We start from the raw sequence: 16,772 nt of genomic DNA, 5'->3' as shown, positions 1-16,772 counted from the left end.
TGGCATGTGGTGCTGGGGGATTGAACCGCGGTCCCTGGTGCTTTTGCTAAGCTTGTTCTAAGTAGGTGCTTTAGACCACTGAGCCATCTCTCCAGCCCCATATAGCAGTGTTCTTTCCCAGTGTTCTTTTTTTAATGAAAGAATCAGGGCACAGATTTACATTCTGATGCAAGCCACTGTCTTCTCCTGGGGCAACACTTCTGAGAGGTCATGGACCAGGTGCATCTGAGGCCCTTTCATTGGAACCCTTAAAAGTTCTAATGCAAATTATTTAAAATATAGCTTGAGTGTATTTACTCTTTCTTGTGTTGACCTTTAACTTTGGGGAAACAAGACCCATTTTTGCTGCCCTCCCTGGAGATCACCTTTCTACAGAGGTGGGTGTGATAAAGAGACAAGAAAGGGAGGATGTCTGTCAGTATGAGGGGCCTTCAGAGAGCTCTTCCAGTCTTTGCTTGCTTTTGTCTGTCTGTCTTAAAACTATCCAGAACTGTTCTAAGTTTTACAGAAACCCCATATAGCCCCAGACTTGCACCTAGGTCATGTCTCACAGCTTTATTTACTAACTGACATCTAGGAAAGCTCCTCCCCAAGGTCAGGAGGAGGGAGGTTTAATCGTCTCCTTTGTGCAGAGCACTCCAGCCTTCTCATTATTAGGCTTTTCTGTTAGGAGGAAGCTGTTAGCTGCAGTCTGCCTTTCAGAGCTCCTCTGATGGAGGTTTGCTGAGCCTGCCTCCGTGATGGGCCTAGAGCTCTTTTCCCATGCCTCGCTCTTGCCTGATCTTCATTGTGGTGCCCTGCTTTATGATACATCGCATTCTCTTGAATTCATAGACTCCACTACTCCAAGAAGCAAACCGAACCTATGCTCTGACCTTTCTGATTCTGCTGGCTTCTTTCAGCTCCCAGCATCTTTAAGAGAGACTGAGAGGTGCAGTAATCGGTGGCCAGTTCTTTAGAGTTTCCTTTGGTCAGTGCCAGCCTGTAGCACTGTGGTCATCAGGAGACTGATTAGAGGAAAAGAATGCTGGAGGAGGAAGTTGAAATTGAGTTGCTAGGCTTTAAAAAACATTTAGAAATTTAGATGATGTTCATATGCCATAAGATTATCCATTTTAAAATAGATAATTCAAAAAAATAGCTAATTCATAGGCATTTAATTGCACAGTACTTGAGCATTTAATTGTGTCTCTACATTTAAAATAAGCAGCCACCACCTCCATCTAGTGCTACAGCATTTTGTCATTCAAATACAGTTCTCTACTTATTAAGTAGTTATTCCATATCTTTTCCCCCTACCATTAGTGACCACTCCTCTGCTTTATGCATCTGTAGAATTTCTTATTCTGGATATTTCCCATAAATGTGAGCTATGTAATATGTGATCTCTTGTATTTGACTTGCACTTTGTGTAGTGTTTTCAAGGGCCATTCATGTTGCCTGTGGACCAGTACTTATTTTTTAGTGATTGAGTACATAATACTTATTTGCATGGATATGCCACTTTCATTCATTGGTGGCCATCTGGGCTGTGTGCATCATTTGCTTACTGTGAGGAGCTCTTTTGGGAACATCCACATATGAGTATTTGGTTGATTGCCTTTTTTCAGTTGTTTGGGTGATATGTGGTAAATCCATGAACTTTGTGAGAGACTGCCAGAAGATTTTTCCCAGAGACTGAAAGGTAAGTCTTTGATTTTGATAGCAATCTCTAGGGAGACATCATGAAGATAGAAAAGGACCTCTGACTGTCTCTACCTATGACTGTCTCTCTGCATCCTGAAACATGACTCCAATGCTGTCTAGAGACCAATATTAGGTAATAAAAATATGGCTGTATGCATGTAGAAACAGAGATTTTCTTACATCTCCCTGGTCTGTCTCCCGTGGGATTAGTGAAGTAATCTTTTTATTGGTCTTTCTTTCCTCCTGCCTTGTCTCTTGTTAGTTCTTTCCCTGGAGGGGTTTGTTCTTATAGTAAGCTTTTACAGATCAAATCTGATTTTGCTAATCCCTTGCATGAAATCTTTCAATGGGTCACCATGGCCTTCAGAATCATTGCAGATGCTTTTCCTTGGTACATCAGTTTTATGCTGTATCATGGCCCTTTAGGATACCTTCAGCGTTGGCATCTCCCTTTCTCCCACAGCATCCTCACACATCAGCCACATCATCTACTCATAGGTCTCCAAGTGGGCTATGCCTTTTCATACCGTCTTTCCTTTGACAAGTACCCTTGGTCATCTATGGAGCTGCTGCATTTCCTTCAGGGCTCACCTAAGGGCTCAGCCTCCCAGGGTTTCCTACTCTGAACTTTTAGGATTGTCTCTGTCTCTGTCTCTGTCTCTGTCTCTGTCTCTGTCTCTCATACGGATATTGAACTCAGGGATAATCTACCAGTAGGCTACATCTGTGGTCCATTATACTTTTGAGGGTTTACTGAGTTGCCCAGGCTGGCCCTGAACTTTTGATCCTTCTGCCTCAACCTGTCAAATAATTGGAATTACAAGTATACAGCACTGTTCATGGCAATATTTACTGTATTTCGACTCGTTGTTTACTTTTTTCTGTATTGTTTACTAGGCTCCATAAGGATAGGTCATTGCTCTATTTAGGTCATTGTGTATCATAAACACCTGGAGCTGTTTGGCAAAAAGAAACTTGCCGATGGGTATTGACTGGATGAATGCCAGCCTTCAGGTTGCAAGGTAATTTTCATTTTGTTTTGTTGCTATCTGGAAGATAATAATAAGTATCCAACAAATGTAGTTGAATAAAAGACAAAGTAGAAGGGAACAAGGGGCAAAGGAGAAGAGAGTGGAGGAAGAGATAGAAGGACAGAATGACAGAAGAGGAAAAAAGAAGCCAGTAGAGTCAAACAAAAATATAAAAAAAGAGAGAAAAGAGGTAAGGAAATGATCACTATTGGAGAAAGCAAGAAGTAGATATCAGTGACACCAAGCTTTAAAAAAAAGTGTTGTTCTATTTATTCTACACCTCTTGAATTACTGCACTAAAATGTGTGCTTGTGTATTCAAAGGATGGAAAGAGAAAAGCTGCGGAAGGGAAGCCAGAAAGCCTTGGAGTGAGTGCCTCCTCGACCCCGTCCGTTTCACATACCTTGCACATTCTGGCGCGGGGCAGGGTGTCCCAAGAATACAGGATGCTTGGCAGGAATAGCTACTCTCATTATATTCATTGTTTTGGTCTGTTTTTAGGACCTCCAGGTCAGATCACATGGAAGAGATTGAGGAGAAAGTGGCTGTCCTCGGCCCTTTGGCAATGTGGCACATGTGACATGGTTTGCACCTTTGTGAGCACCTATTAGGTGATGCCACAGCCTTCTGGATACTGACTCACTTAGGAAATGTTTCCTCAGGCTAGGAAAGCTGTGTAGATCTAGTTCTCTAAGAGCAGAATACCACCAGCTTCATTCCTAGTTCTCACATGATACTTTTAAGCAGCCAATACACATTGATAAATGCTTTCAAGAGATTGTCATCCTTACCTATGTTGCTGTGTTTGTGGCAAAAGCTGAAAGCCCAAGCAAGCTTCCTAGTGAGTCACTGCCTCATGGAAACCCAAGCTTCCCAGTAGAGCGCCGGAATACCATCAGTTTCCTCCTGCAGCTTTTGCCAAGAAACGTGCAGAAATGGACCTCTGCTCCTTGATTTGCCTTTTCTTTGTCTTTTGAGGATACTGCTACTTGTTTCTAAAAAGCAGGGACTGATTAGCCACAAAATGATATTTTCATAATAAGACCTAAAGTCTGCTTTCCTCTGTCTCTTTGCTAGGCTCTGTGTTGGGACAGCTGCCTGCAGAAAGTGGTGGGTGGGCTCAGAGAGGTGAGTGACGCTGGCAGTACCCACTTGCATTGGAAGCCTCCTGGCTGGACCTGGAGAAACTCATAGCTTTTTGCAATTCCAAGATGTCTTTTCTCTGAAGGGTAGTCATTGTTTGCAGAAACACTGTTGGCAAGCACATAGGTGGTGTCAAGGCCTCTTGGGACTTATTACTAAAGCTGCTTAGTCTTTGCATGTTCCAGAATTCCTGCAGCAGAAGTTCTCAAAGTGCAGCCCCCAGGCTGGTCTGCAGTAGAGTCCTGAGGAAAGCTGGTTAGAAATGTAGTTTCTGAAACCCCATTCAGGGTGCACTAGGGGCAGCAAGGAGCACCATCTTTGGTAAGTAACCCCAGGGATTGTTTGCGCTCTCAAGTCCCAGAACTACAATCTTTTGGCTTTGCAGAAACAGATCTTGAGGCAAGTAAGCCCCAGACATCTCTTGTTTGCATGCCTGGGCAGCTTGTCCTGTGTTGTGTCACCTGGGTAGACTGCTGGTCCACGGTGACATCACCAGCCACACGCACCTGCTGCTAGTCGCAGAGCACTCTCTTGGAGATCTGATTTAATCCCTTCTGCTCAGTTTGGTTCCTTTTTCTGATGACTGTTCCTTTTTTCACATTGGCCCAACACAGAATGTTTTTCATCCGGTGTCTCTCCTTGGGGGATTGGACTAAAATCAAATCTCAGGCTGTGAGCACATGTCACACCACGATTTGTGGCATGGGGCACCAGGATTTACTCAGATTTTGTTTTTAAAGAGCTCAGCATGGCCAGAGTCCTTCAGACTCATAATCTTATTTCTTTAAGGATCTATATAAGACATCCTTACAACTCTGGGAAAGTACTCTCCACCTTAGAAAGGTTTCTGATAAAATCATAACAAACAAACAGCACATCTCTGGGTGTTGTTTCCTTCTTTCTTTCTCCTCTCTGTTTGGCATGTTGGCCCTCTAATCTGCATTGCTGTGCCAGGTTCCAAATTCCCTGCTCAAGGCCTTGGCTGGTCAGGACCCAACTTGAGGCTCTGGTCTTTTTTTCTGACAGCTGATTGTGAAGCAGAACTTAGCTTCATGTGGCCTTGGACCTCAGAGTTTTGCTAGCTGTGTTGTTGATCTCATTGTAAAGTATCAAGGAATGCTTATGGTTTAATCCCTTCTAAGTACATTGATGTTTTAGTAACAACCTCCAGCAGAGTCAGTGTTGGAGGAATTTGAGGCCCTTCACATGACTTCATCCAGCTTTCCTGGGATTGTTCTTGTAAGTACCTCCATCCCAGACAGACCAGGAAGGCTGGTCACTGAGGCCTTATTGAGGAACCAACCATTTCATAATAAGAATAGCTAACACTGACATGGTACTTTGTAGGTGGAAGATAGAGATTTATATATTGTATATTATGTTTTATATTTGTTCCTCTCACAACCTTGTACCATTTGTACCGTCAGTATCATTTTGTAGACAGGCAAACAGATGCAGACACATCTGCCCAAGTTCTTATAGAAGAGAGGTTTTCTGAACTCCCTAAGTTATCAGTGGGGGCCTACTTTTATTACCCTGTCTTAGCAAAATGTAGTCTTGGAATAAAATTGTCTTCACAACCTGTTTATTTTCCATTATTCTGAGAGGCTTTCATTTTTAGTGACTTTAAGCTTAGTGGTAAAGCTGAGAAATCATTTTAAACAAAGATACCTTGAGGCATCTGCAGAAATTTACTTAGTGCTTGGAGTCTGTTAGAATTTCCAGTGAATATTGAACCTAGTCCCTGTGTGTGATTGAGACACTAAGTGGAGATATTAAAAAATGCTTATTGACGATGGAAGACACACAAGATATAAAATAGACCCATGATCTGTGTAGCAGTTAGCTCAGGCTTCCATATCAAAACACTACCGGCTTGAATGAAATAAATTTTTATCTCGCAGTTCTTGGGGTTAGAAGTCTAGCATGAAGGTGCCAACGGTGTTGGTTCTTGGAGAGGCTTCTCTGCCAGCCTGCAGAAGGCACCTTCTCCCTGCGTGCTTGTGTGGTGTTCTCTGTACATGTGCGCACACCCAGAGTTTTCTGGGTCTCTTGCTGTCCGTGTAAGGACTAATCCTATTAGCACTGCAGATTATTGCCTATTAAATTAACACTGCATCACTTTCTTTAATTAATGGCTACGTATTACCACATTACTGTACAGAATTGGATTTAAGAAGTTATAGATTTAAGAATTTAAAAAGTTGTAAAGCTGGGTATGGTAGCACATGCCTGCCTATAGTCCCAGTATCCAGGAGGATCACATGGAGTATAAGGCTGACCTGGGCTACAAAGTGAGTTTAAGGATAGCCTAAACTGCACAGTGAAACCTTGTCTCAAAAAGATCCTCCCCACACACAAAAAGAGAAGCTATAGGATTGCGTTTAGCAAACCAGTGACAGAACCAAATTCTGTAGTAAGAATTTCTACCTTCAGACTGTTTTTTGTTTGTTTGTTTGTTTGTTTGTTTGGGTTTTTTTTGTGCAGAACCAGGGATTGAACTCAGGCCCTCACTTATTCTACTGAGCCATCTCCCGGGACCCTCTTCGGATTCTTAATACTGAGCTGTATTCCTCTAGAATTCTTATGGTGAAGCCCTAACTTCTAATGTAACTGCTTGGAGAGAGAAACTTTTGCGGGAGTTAAATGAGCTCAGACTGTAGGTTATTGTTGAGTACATGTTATCTAACTGGAACTTAGAACTTTATAACAAAAAAATAGCTAGGGCGGTCAAAAACACTATAGAGAACAGATCTATTTTGGAGTGCCCGAATTTGTAGCTCTTCTACAATTAACTGCTTACCTCATTGTGTGTGATCCTGAGGTAGCAGACCTTAGATTACAAAGACAGATGTTTAGTATAGATGTTCTTCCTTCCTGGATCCTGGTGCTGTGGTTTGGATAGCATGTTGATGTGTCTCCCAGTGTTAGTGTGTTGGAAGCTTGGTCCTCAGTATGGTAGTGGTGGGAGGTGGTAGACCTTTAAAAGGTGGAGCTCAGTGGGATGCGATGTGTGTGATGCGGTGCTGCCCATGGCAGAGATTAAGGTAGTTCTTTTTTTTTTTTTTTTTTTAAGGTAGTTCTGATAGGAACTCCAGGTTTGTTAGCAGTAGAGGATTGTTATAAAAATAGCCGAGTAGCCCCTTCCACCAACACTCTCCTTTCAGTAAATCTCCAATCTCTGCCTCTGATATAAAACGATGCTATCACACATCCAGTTGCCTATCAAGCAATGCAGTATTTCCACCTGTGTGTCTTATCGCTGAGGTTGCAGGACCTTAAATAAGCTTATACTACAGTATTTCTCTATTTCTTGTAAGTAGCTGGTGACCAAATTCTGACAGATTTTCTCATGTTAATGTTACGCCATTTCCTTTTTATTTTTATTCCTATTAACCCAACCCAATAGTTTTTAATCTCAGAACTGAGTTATTGCCAAAGCACATTTCTGATTTTCTGGGCTCATGCTTTTCTTTCTCTGTTTATTTCTTCTAGAACTGGTCTTCACATATAAGTTAATTTTTTTAAATCATTTATTTACTCATTTAGTACATGGTCTCACTACACAGCTTAGATTTGTAGTGATCTTCCTGTCTCAGCCTCCTCTGCACTGGGATTGCAGGCATGGCTACCATGCCTGGTTTCAGCGGCCAGCATGGCAGGGAGTCCTTGCACTTGCCAGGCAGACACTTAGACCACTAAGCTATCTCTCCAGCCCCACATTTAACTTTTGTTATGTCCTTTTCCTTATATCTATGCTGCCTTTTATCTCCTCAGTCAGACCTTAGAAAATCAAGACTAACTTTTGACCTCTCCTCGAGTTCTTCACTTGTTTATATGTATATGTATTTATACATATACATATATACATACGTATACATATACATATATATGTATTTTTATATAGTCTGCATATATACTTTTAAAACATTTCTTTACCTGTTTGAATTGCAGAAACTCAGCTCTAAAATTGACAATAGAAAGTCTAATCCTAGATCTGCTCATCAGTATCCCACACAAAGCTTCATCTAGGAGCAATTATGACACCTCCAGGGACATGCAAAGCACATTCCATTTTTACACATTTTTGTCAGGAAAGTCTTTCTGAAGTACAGGAAAAACTGGAGTTCACTGGGCTTTCATTCTAGTCTTTTGCCTTCTGGCCATTAAATATTTACACTTGGCTACAGTATGCTTTCTTCCCCATATGCTACATAAAGTTTCTTGAAATGACCCTGAGAAAGCCCTTCCCTTCCTGGGTTTTCTCTTTCGAAGGCTGTCTTGGTTGAGTGCCCCTTCTAACGTGGGTGCCTGACGGGGGATGGAGTTAAATGAACTTCATAGTCAAGTGAAACAGTAATGCTTTTAAGTGGATGTCTGTATGGCTTTAAGTTACACATCTAATGACTGTACTTGGTAGTTGTTTTGTTTCCCAGAAATAAATTCATTTATCTATATTAAACTTCATCTTGTCTAACCTGACCATCATTTCAGTCAGAAAAGTTTGTTATAGATTTTCCATCTGTCACCCTGTGTGTGAGTGTTCTTTCCCAGTGCTCATGGTCAGCTCTAAATTTGATCATCAATACCACTCATGTCTTCAGTGATATTTTGTATCATGACAGTTTGAGCAGAAACCAGCAGTATAGTGCTAGGTAGCATCCTCCAGTGTGCACTTTGATACATTTATAGATATCCTGCCATTACTCAGGCTTTTGGGAATCTTTAACTATCATGCCCTTACATTTCTTTATCCCGTGGATAAGGATTAAGTAGACATATAATACTTGAATTCTTGATAGCAGTTCTTATGGCTACATGAAAAGAGCATTGAAACCAGGTAGCAAGCCTGGTTTCCTGTCTGTATCCAAGCCATGTTAGTGGCACTTTGTTGTTGATTGTCATATTCAGAGGTTTCTTTTTTGTGCTACAGCCATAATATTCTGATATTAATTCTCCCTCCTCTAGGAAACTGGCCTTTACCTTCTCTCTCTTAATTCCAGGCATAGATTTGTAGTATAGAACGCAGCCTAGCCTATTACCTTCAGTGCTTTGCATTATTCGAACACTGCTTGGCATTATGTGTGTGCTGGGAGTGAAACACATACTCAGGAAATGTCTGTTGGATGAGCAAAGTTTAGTCTTAACATCCACCTTAGATCATCAACATTCACTTCTTGGGAGACACTAGTTTTACAAGTTTTTTTTTCATTTCTTATTAAGGTGACATTCACATATTATAGCATAAAACAATTCACTGCTTTAGGTATTTTAAACTGCTATGCAATGCATGGCATGGAACTGGGCACACAGCAGGTACTCAGATAGGTATTTTCTTTTTCTTAGTACACATTTGCAGATAGAGTCACCGCATTCACCATGGGCAACTGATACCTGTACATAACACATTTTAATTCTTTGTACTTACCCTCCTCTCCTCCTCTCCCCTCCATCTTTCGGTTTCCTTTCCTTCCACAAAATATTTATTTCCCTGTTTTCTATTACCTGTCTTTTATTTTGCTCTTTAACTTACGCTTTGAATTTCTCAAATAAGAGAAACCATGTAATGTTTAAGCATAATGTGTCTGATTTATTTCACTTAACACTCATATTTTCAAGGTACATCCATTTCGCTACAAATATGGCAGAGTGGTACTCCATTGTATATCAATACTGTGCTGCAGTATTTTTGTTCTTCCATCTGTTCATGGACATGAAGGCTGCTTCGTATTATGAGTTGTGTGGTTATACATGAGTATGCAGGTATACATGGGTATGTGTGTATCCCTATAATATAGTATCTTTTAATTATTTAGGAAGGATATCTAGAAGGGACTAGCTGGGTTTAATGGAATTTCAACTTTTATTTTTATTTTTTAAATTTAATTTAATTTGTTTTTTTAAGGGGAGGGTCTATAGGTCATTCAGGGTCTTACTACTAGATCAGACTAGTAGCGATCCGCCTGTTCACAGCCTCCCAAGAGCTAGGATTACAGGCGCATGTTGCCATGCCAAGTATCAATTTGGCTGGCCCTCAACTTTTATTTTTTGAGGAATCCTTGTAATGATTTGTCTGGTTGTACTAATTTACATTCCCACCCACAATGTAAAAGGGTTTTTTCCCCTTGCAGTCTCATCAGTATTTGTTAATATTTAATTCTACATGATAGTTATTCTTTATGGAGTAAGATGAAAGTTTGGTGGTGTTTTAATTTGCATTTCTCTAATTGCCAGAGATATTGAACACTTTCTTGTGCTTTTATTGTCATTTGTACTGTTTCTTGTGTGAAGTTCCACTCAGTCCATTTTTTATTGGCTATTTTATTTTTAGGGAACTAATTTTCTTGAGGGTTTTTGTTGTTGTTCTTTTGTTAGCGTATTCTAGATACTGGCCCTCTATCCAAGGTGCACCTGGCGAAATATTCTTCCCGTTCTGTATTTTGTCTTTTCACTATGTTGATTGTTTCCTTTACTGTACAGAAGCTTTTAAATTTGATATGATTTCATTTGTTGTTGATACTATTTCTTGTGCAATAGGGTTCTGTGCAGAAAGTCTTTGCCTGTGACTGTGTCTTCCAGAACCTTACCAGTTTTATCTTCCAGTAGATTCAGTGTTTCTGTATAATATTTAGATCTTTGATTCATTTTTATTTTAGTCAGTACATGGTGAGGGATATGGGTCTAGATTCCATCTTCTGCATGTGGATGGTTAGTTTTCCCAGCACCATTTATTAAAGAGGCTGTCTTTCCTCCAGTGTATGTTTTTGGCTCCTTTGTTAAAAAGATTAAGGCGCTGAATCTGGATGGCATTGTTTCAGTATCCTCTGTTCTGGTCATGGATCCATAGACTGTTTTGGTTTCAGTACCCTGCTGCTTTTGTTGCTGTAGATTTATAATATAATAATATAATATATAAGTTTTGGATTGTGATACCTCCCACCTTGCTCTTGTTGCCCAGAATTTCATTTGCTATTCTGTGTATCTTCTAGTTCTATGAGAATTTTAATATTGCTTTCTCTACTTCTGTGGAGAATGCTGTTGGTATTTTGATGGCTGTTCTGCTATATCTGTTTGATCAGTTTTGGAACTATGGCCATTTTAACAATATTGGCTGTGCCTATCCAGGAACAGGGGATATCTGTGCATTTCCTGATATGTTCTTCAATATCCTTTTTCAAAGTTTGGAGTTTTCATCAGAGAGGACATTCACTTTTTTGGTTAATTCCTAAGTAATTTTTCTTGATGGAATGGTATTGTTTTCTTCATTTCTTTCTCTGTGAGTTCATTGTTGGGGTAAAGGAATTCAATTGGGTTTGTGTGTGTGTGTGTGTGTGTGTGTGTGTGTGTGTGTTGTTTAACACCTTGCAACTCTACTGAATTTAGTTATTCTAGAAAACTTTTCATGAAAATTTTTGAGTCTTTTGTGTAAAGAATTATACCATTTGCTGATAATGATATTTGATTTCTTCCTTTCCTACATATATCCTGTTTTCTTTCTTTTATTTGATTGCTCTGGCTAATGTTTTGAGTACTGTATTGAATAGGAATTCTGGTAGTGGACTTGCATGGTTTGTTCCTGGCTTAGAGGGATAACTTTCATCTTTTCCCTATTTACCTATAATATGACGTTGGCAGTATGTTTATCATGATTGATTTTTATCAGATTAAGATAAAGTCCTTCTATGCATGTTTTCATTTTTTTTTAAATCATGAGGAATGTTGGATTTAATAAAAGGTTTTCTTTTTGTATCTATTGAGATGAGCATACAGTTTTTGTCCTTGCTTCTGTTTATGTGATGTTATTTATTTATTTGCATATGTTGAACCATCCTTGCATCCCTGGGATGAAGTCTACATGGTCATGACCTGTATCCTTTCAATGATTTGTTTCATTCTGTTTTCCAGCATCTTGTTGAAGATTTTTACATCTATGTTCATTAAACAGATTGACCTGTAGTTTTCTTTTTTGCTTTAGTCCTTGTCTGTTCTTTGAATCAGGGTAATACTGACTTCCAGGAATGACTTTGGGAATACTCCTTCCTTTTCAATTTCATTAAAGAGCTTGTGGAATACTGGCATTAGATCTTAACTGAAGTAAGGCACAATTCTTCAGTGAATCCTTCTGAGGCTGGACTTTTATTAATTGGTAGGTTTGTAATTACTGCTTCAGTTTCATTGCTTATTAGATTTTTCAGGATTTTGTATCTTCTTGGTTCAGTTTTGGAAGCCCCATTTTATGAGTCATTTTGTCAGTTTTACTAGAGAAGCAGCTATGATACAAAGTATACAAACATATAAGAGTTTATAGATTGGCTTGATGGCCAGCCACAGAATCAGGTGTGGAAGAGTGCCCAAAGGAGTCTGGGCACTGGGATCGGAGGGATCCAGCCAAAGGCCTGGAGCTCCATATAGTGTCCTGTGCAAATTTGTATCAGAGGGCAAAGGATCTAAGCTGGAAAGCTAAAAGGTTGGTGCTGGAGGCTGAAGAGTCTGCTCCAAAAGCCAGGAGATGATGTCCCAGGTGAAAGTGAAGACCTAAGCTCCTCTGAAGGAAACAGAAGCAATCCTCCTGTCTTCATTTCCTTTTTTTTTTTAAATAGTCACAAAATACAGGTTTAGTTACTCTTTTGAGCTTAAAAAAAATGGACCAAGAAAATAAACATAAGGTGAGACTTACTACTTTGTATAATGTAACTTTTTTTCTAAATTCTGTAAACATAGTTGAAGTTTTAGGACATATACAGACACTTAGAAAAGGACTGACTGGGGCTGGGGAAATGGCTCAGTGGAATAAGTGCTTCCCTGGCAAATGAAAGGGCCTGAGTTCAATCCCTGGCTCCACCAAAAAAAAAAAAAAAAAAAAAAAAAGTAAAAAAAGGGACTGACTAGTAGCTCTTGTAAATGGGCCCATGTGATTGTATGACTTGCTAGAAGCAGAACCTTTCTTTTACAATTAGATTTTGACAAATTACTTTGCCACTAATAAAAATGAATAATGTGTGGATTACTTAAGTTCTAAAACATAAAAGAAAAAGTGTCCAGCTAATCATTGAGCACTACAAAAATGAGGTTTGCTTATTTTTACAAAGCAAAAAAAAAAGCAACTTTGTACTGAGGAACCTTGATATTTAGTATGAAAACAGGCATATTTGAAATAACTTTCACCCATGAAGACTGGATCACACCATAAACACCATATTGCTACCAGTTGACATAAAAGGAGCAAATCTGTTTCTAAAATACTGTTACACAGATGAGTGATATTAATATAAATTCTTTATTTACATTAAAATCTTTCAGTTTGCTGGTCTGACCAAACCTTAGACAGTATCCAAAAGGACAAAGCCCAGTGTAAGAGTAGATGTTTAGATATTAGTTAAAGGCTCAAATGGATATAGTTTATAATGTTTCCAGGTACTTTTCTAAAGTTGCTGAAACTGTATTTAGATAGTGTTTGGGTAGTCTGCTAGAGGTAAATTAACCATTAATGACTAGTGCTACTTCACATGTTTGCACTGAACGGAAACCTAAATATAGATACATTTTAAGTAGAAGCCTGACATTCTAAGTCATGCTATTTGATTTTGTTTAAAAAATTATAATAGAATCTCTCACCTTTAAGAGGTGTATAGGAGCCTTATAATAAATCCTTAGACATACTAATTTCTGTGAGGTCTAACAATTAAATAAACGTAAAAGTAGAGCTAAAGTTCTTCTAATATTAAACTGATAAGAACAGATACTACACTTGATCTTAGCCAAAAGGCCGAGAGATAGCGAGGCTAAGATTGATAGCCCAAATCGTTTGATAATAACAATAAGCTTTTCTTCTGGATGGTTAACAACCTAAGTTTGCAGACCAAAATTAGAGAAAAAGGAGGGATACAAGGAAAGCCAACATTTTGGCCCTAGCCTTCTAAAGTCAATTAAGACTCAGTACATATGAGAACTTGTACTGTAATGTCATGTACCTCGGTAGTGTCCCAAATTTTCTGATCAAGAAGATTATGGGGCCAAAGAGGAAAGTGATTGATGATGTAGAGTGGGCCTAAGGAGAGTCACATTGGGAGAAGACACTCTCTCAGGCTTTCACAGAGAGCACATTGGCCAAGCAATGGCCGTGACTCATCCACATGGCTGCACTGATAAAGGTTCTACAATCTGAGGTACAGGATCTCAGGACAAATCCTGAGGGCATTTCACTGACCTTCTCAGACCAAAAAGCTACAACTCTTGTTGCATAGGTCCTGCTTTACCTTGATCTTAACCATCCAATAGAAAAGTATGAAGTCGAAATATCTGAAATAAAGCCATGCTGTTAAGTTGAGCTGTGGGGGACTCAGGTCAATAATTTCTGACATTGCCAGTTAAACAGAAGACCCAATGCTATTATGGGCTACTGGACTCTTTTAGAATATTTTTGCTGAGTTTACACACCTATAATATTCAATAACGGAACTTAGAAAAAATGGGGTATACCGATGAATGTCCATTTTGTATATGTGTATTCAAAGAGGTTGGGATAGATATATAGTTGCATTCTCTTAATGAATAGAATGATTTGTTCTAATGGTGTTTGTAAATAGGATCACAAGTCCGCATCTTGTACAACAATTAACCACTAAGAAGAATATATGCAGTGTATTATTTGTTGAAACTGTACTTCCGATTTGATTTGAAACTGTCTCATTGCTATCTGTTTATCAATAAAACTTTGAAAAAAAAAGTTCTGCTAATAACCATCTGCTTTATTACCTATAAAATATGTATGTAAATGCATAAAAAGTGAATGCCCTTTTCTGCAAACAACACAACAGAAAATAGTAGTTCACATGCAGGATGTCATTGAACATTTGACAACTACATTAGCTGGCTGAAGTCACACTGCAGTCCCTTAATTCTCAAAGATTCACTAATGCCTTGCAAAACTACAAGGATCTGCTTAGATTCTCTATTATGGATAAGTTTTTAATATATTCCTGTGTTAGGCTTTTGCTTGTGACCTAGATTTTCTCCTCTGTGATCTACAAACCCAAAAATAATTTGTCAGATGAAATGTGAAAAAATTTTTTGTGCTGAACAAAAAACGAAACTGCTCAACACTCCTTCTCTATGTACTCGTAGCCCTAGTCATCACATTCGTTTCCCTTTTATAGGACTCTGGGGATAACCTACTTTAGGATGGGTCTTACATACCCAGAACTACGCTGAGCCACTTCAGTTGAGTGTTATTTACTCAAGTTGACGCCGTAGTCAGTCAGCCATCACACTCATACACCCAGGAATCCTTCTGGAGTCTCCAACTTACTGGAGTACAGATTTTAAAAGTAGTTACTTATAATCTGAATTTCGGTGGTGTCTGTTGTGATTTTGCATTTTGTCCTTTTTAAATTTTAGTCTAAGGAAGAAAAAACAATATAGAATTTCAAGACTAGATAATAGGAAATTAACACTAGTTATTATATTGCATATTATTATCTTCAAAATAGTTGCTCAGATTATAAGATGCAGGCATGGAAAATTGATCAAATAACATAAGCACTAACTTTTCCTTTCAATGAACTAATAGAAATTAGTAGTACAATTATCTTAACTATCATGTGTGTAGATAGATAGATAGATAGATAGATAGATCATTTTTCCCTCCTTTTCTCCTTTCCCCCACCCAATTGTTATTTCCTTTTGAACTGTTTCTTTCCCTTTTGACAATATCTATTGTATCTTTTTGATGTTATTTACTTTTTCCATTTCTTACACTAGGGAGACAATATGATGTTTACACGTGTGAGTCTGGTTTACTTCACTTATGAGTATAGTCTCTAGTAGCATGCATTTACCCATAAAAGCCTCGAGTTTATCTTTCTTTATAGCTGAGTAATGCTCTATTGTATAAAAATACCACATCTTTTTTTATCCATTCCTCAGTTGATTGGCATTTGGTTTGTAGCCAAGATATACTCTGACAAATTGTGCCGCTATAAACATGGGTGCACATATATCATTGTGGTATGAGGATTTCAGTTGTTTGGGGAAAATACCTAGGAGGGGAAGAGCTGCCTTGAATGGGACCCCCCATGCTAGCTTTTTGAACAATCTCCACACTGATTTCCATAGTGGTTGTATCAGTCTGCACTCCTACCAACAGTGGAGAGATCTCTGTTCTTTTTTCCCCACAGCCCCTCCAGCATTTGTTATTGGTTGACGTCTTGATGATAGCCATTCTTTCTGGGGTAAGATGGAATCTCAGCATTGTTCTAATATGCATCTTTTGAATGACCAATGATTTTAAACATTTTTCACATATTTATTTGCCATTTATATTTCTTCATCTGAAAAGTATGTATTCCTCTATGATGCCCAGTTTTAGATTGGGTCTTTGAATTTGGGGGCCCTGATTTTATTTATTTATTTATTTATTTATTTTGGGGTGGGCCCTGAGTTTTTTTTATTCTTCATATGTTCTAGATAAAAGTCCTTTGTCTGAGGAACAGTCAACTAAATTTTTTTCCCAATCTGTGGATTTGCTTTTCACTGTTGGTGATTTCTTTTGATTTGCAAAAACTTTTTAATACTATGAGATCCCAAATTTTTTTTCATAATTTTATTGATAAACAAATAGCAATGAGACAGTTTCAAATCAAATGGCTAGGACAGTTTCAATAATTAACACACTGCATACATTCTTCTTACTGGTTAATTGCTATACAAGATGAGGACTTGAGATCCTATTTACAAACACCATTAGAACAAATCATTCTATTCATTAAGAGAATATAACAATATATCTATCTTAACCACTTTGAATACACAGATAGAAAATGGACATTCATCCATATACCCTTTTTTTGCTAAGTTTCGTTATTTGAATATTTTAGGTGTGTAAACTCAGCAAAATATTCTAAAAGAGTCCAG

At 38.6% G+C, this 16,772-nt stretch overlaps 1 protein-coding gene and 1 pseudogene across 3 annotated transcripts in view; one reads left to right on the top strand and one right to left on the bottom strand.

The window, feature by feature from the left end:
* Cacnb4 (calcium voltage-gated channel auxiliary subunit beta 4) overlaps positions 1 to 16,772 on the top strand; it is a 313,335-nt gene that overhangs the window by 164,447 nt on the left and 132,116 nt on the right. The window lies entirely within an intron of this gene.
* On the bottom strand, positions 13,529 to 13,635 carry LOC111818197 (annotated as a pseudogene).

The sequence above is a fragment of the Octodon degus genome, unplaced genomic scaffold (assembly GCF_000260255.1).
Source record: "Octodon degus isolate 3935 unplaced genomic scaffold, OctDeg1.0 scaffold00082, whole genome shotgun sequence".
NCBI lineage: Eukaryota > Metazoa > Chordata > Mammalia > Rodentia > Octodontidae > Octodon > Octodon degus.
The sequence above is the reverse complement of the archived record's forward strand: the minus strand, read 5'-3'. Positions and strand labels throughout refer to the sequence as shown.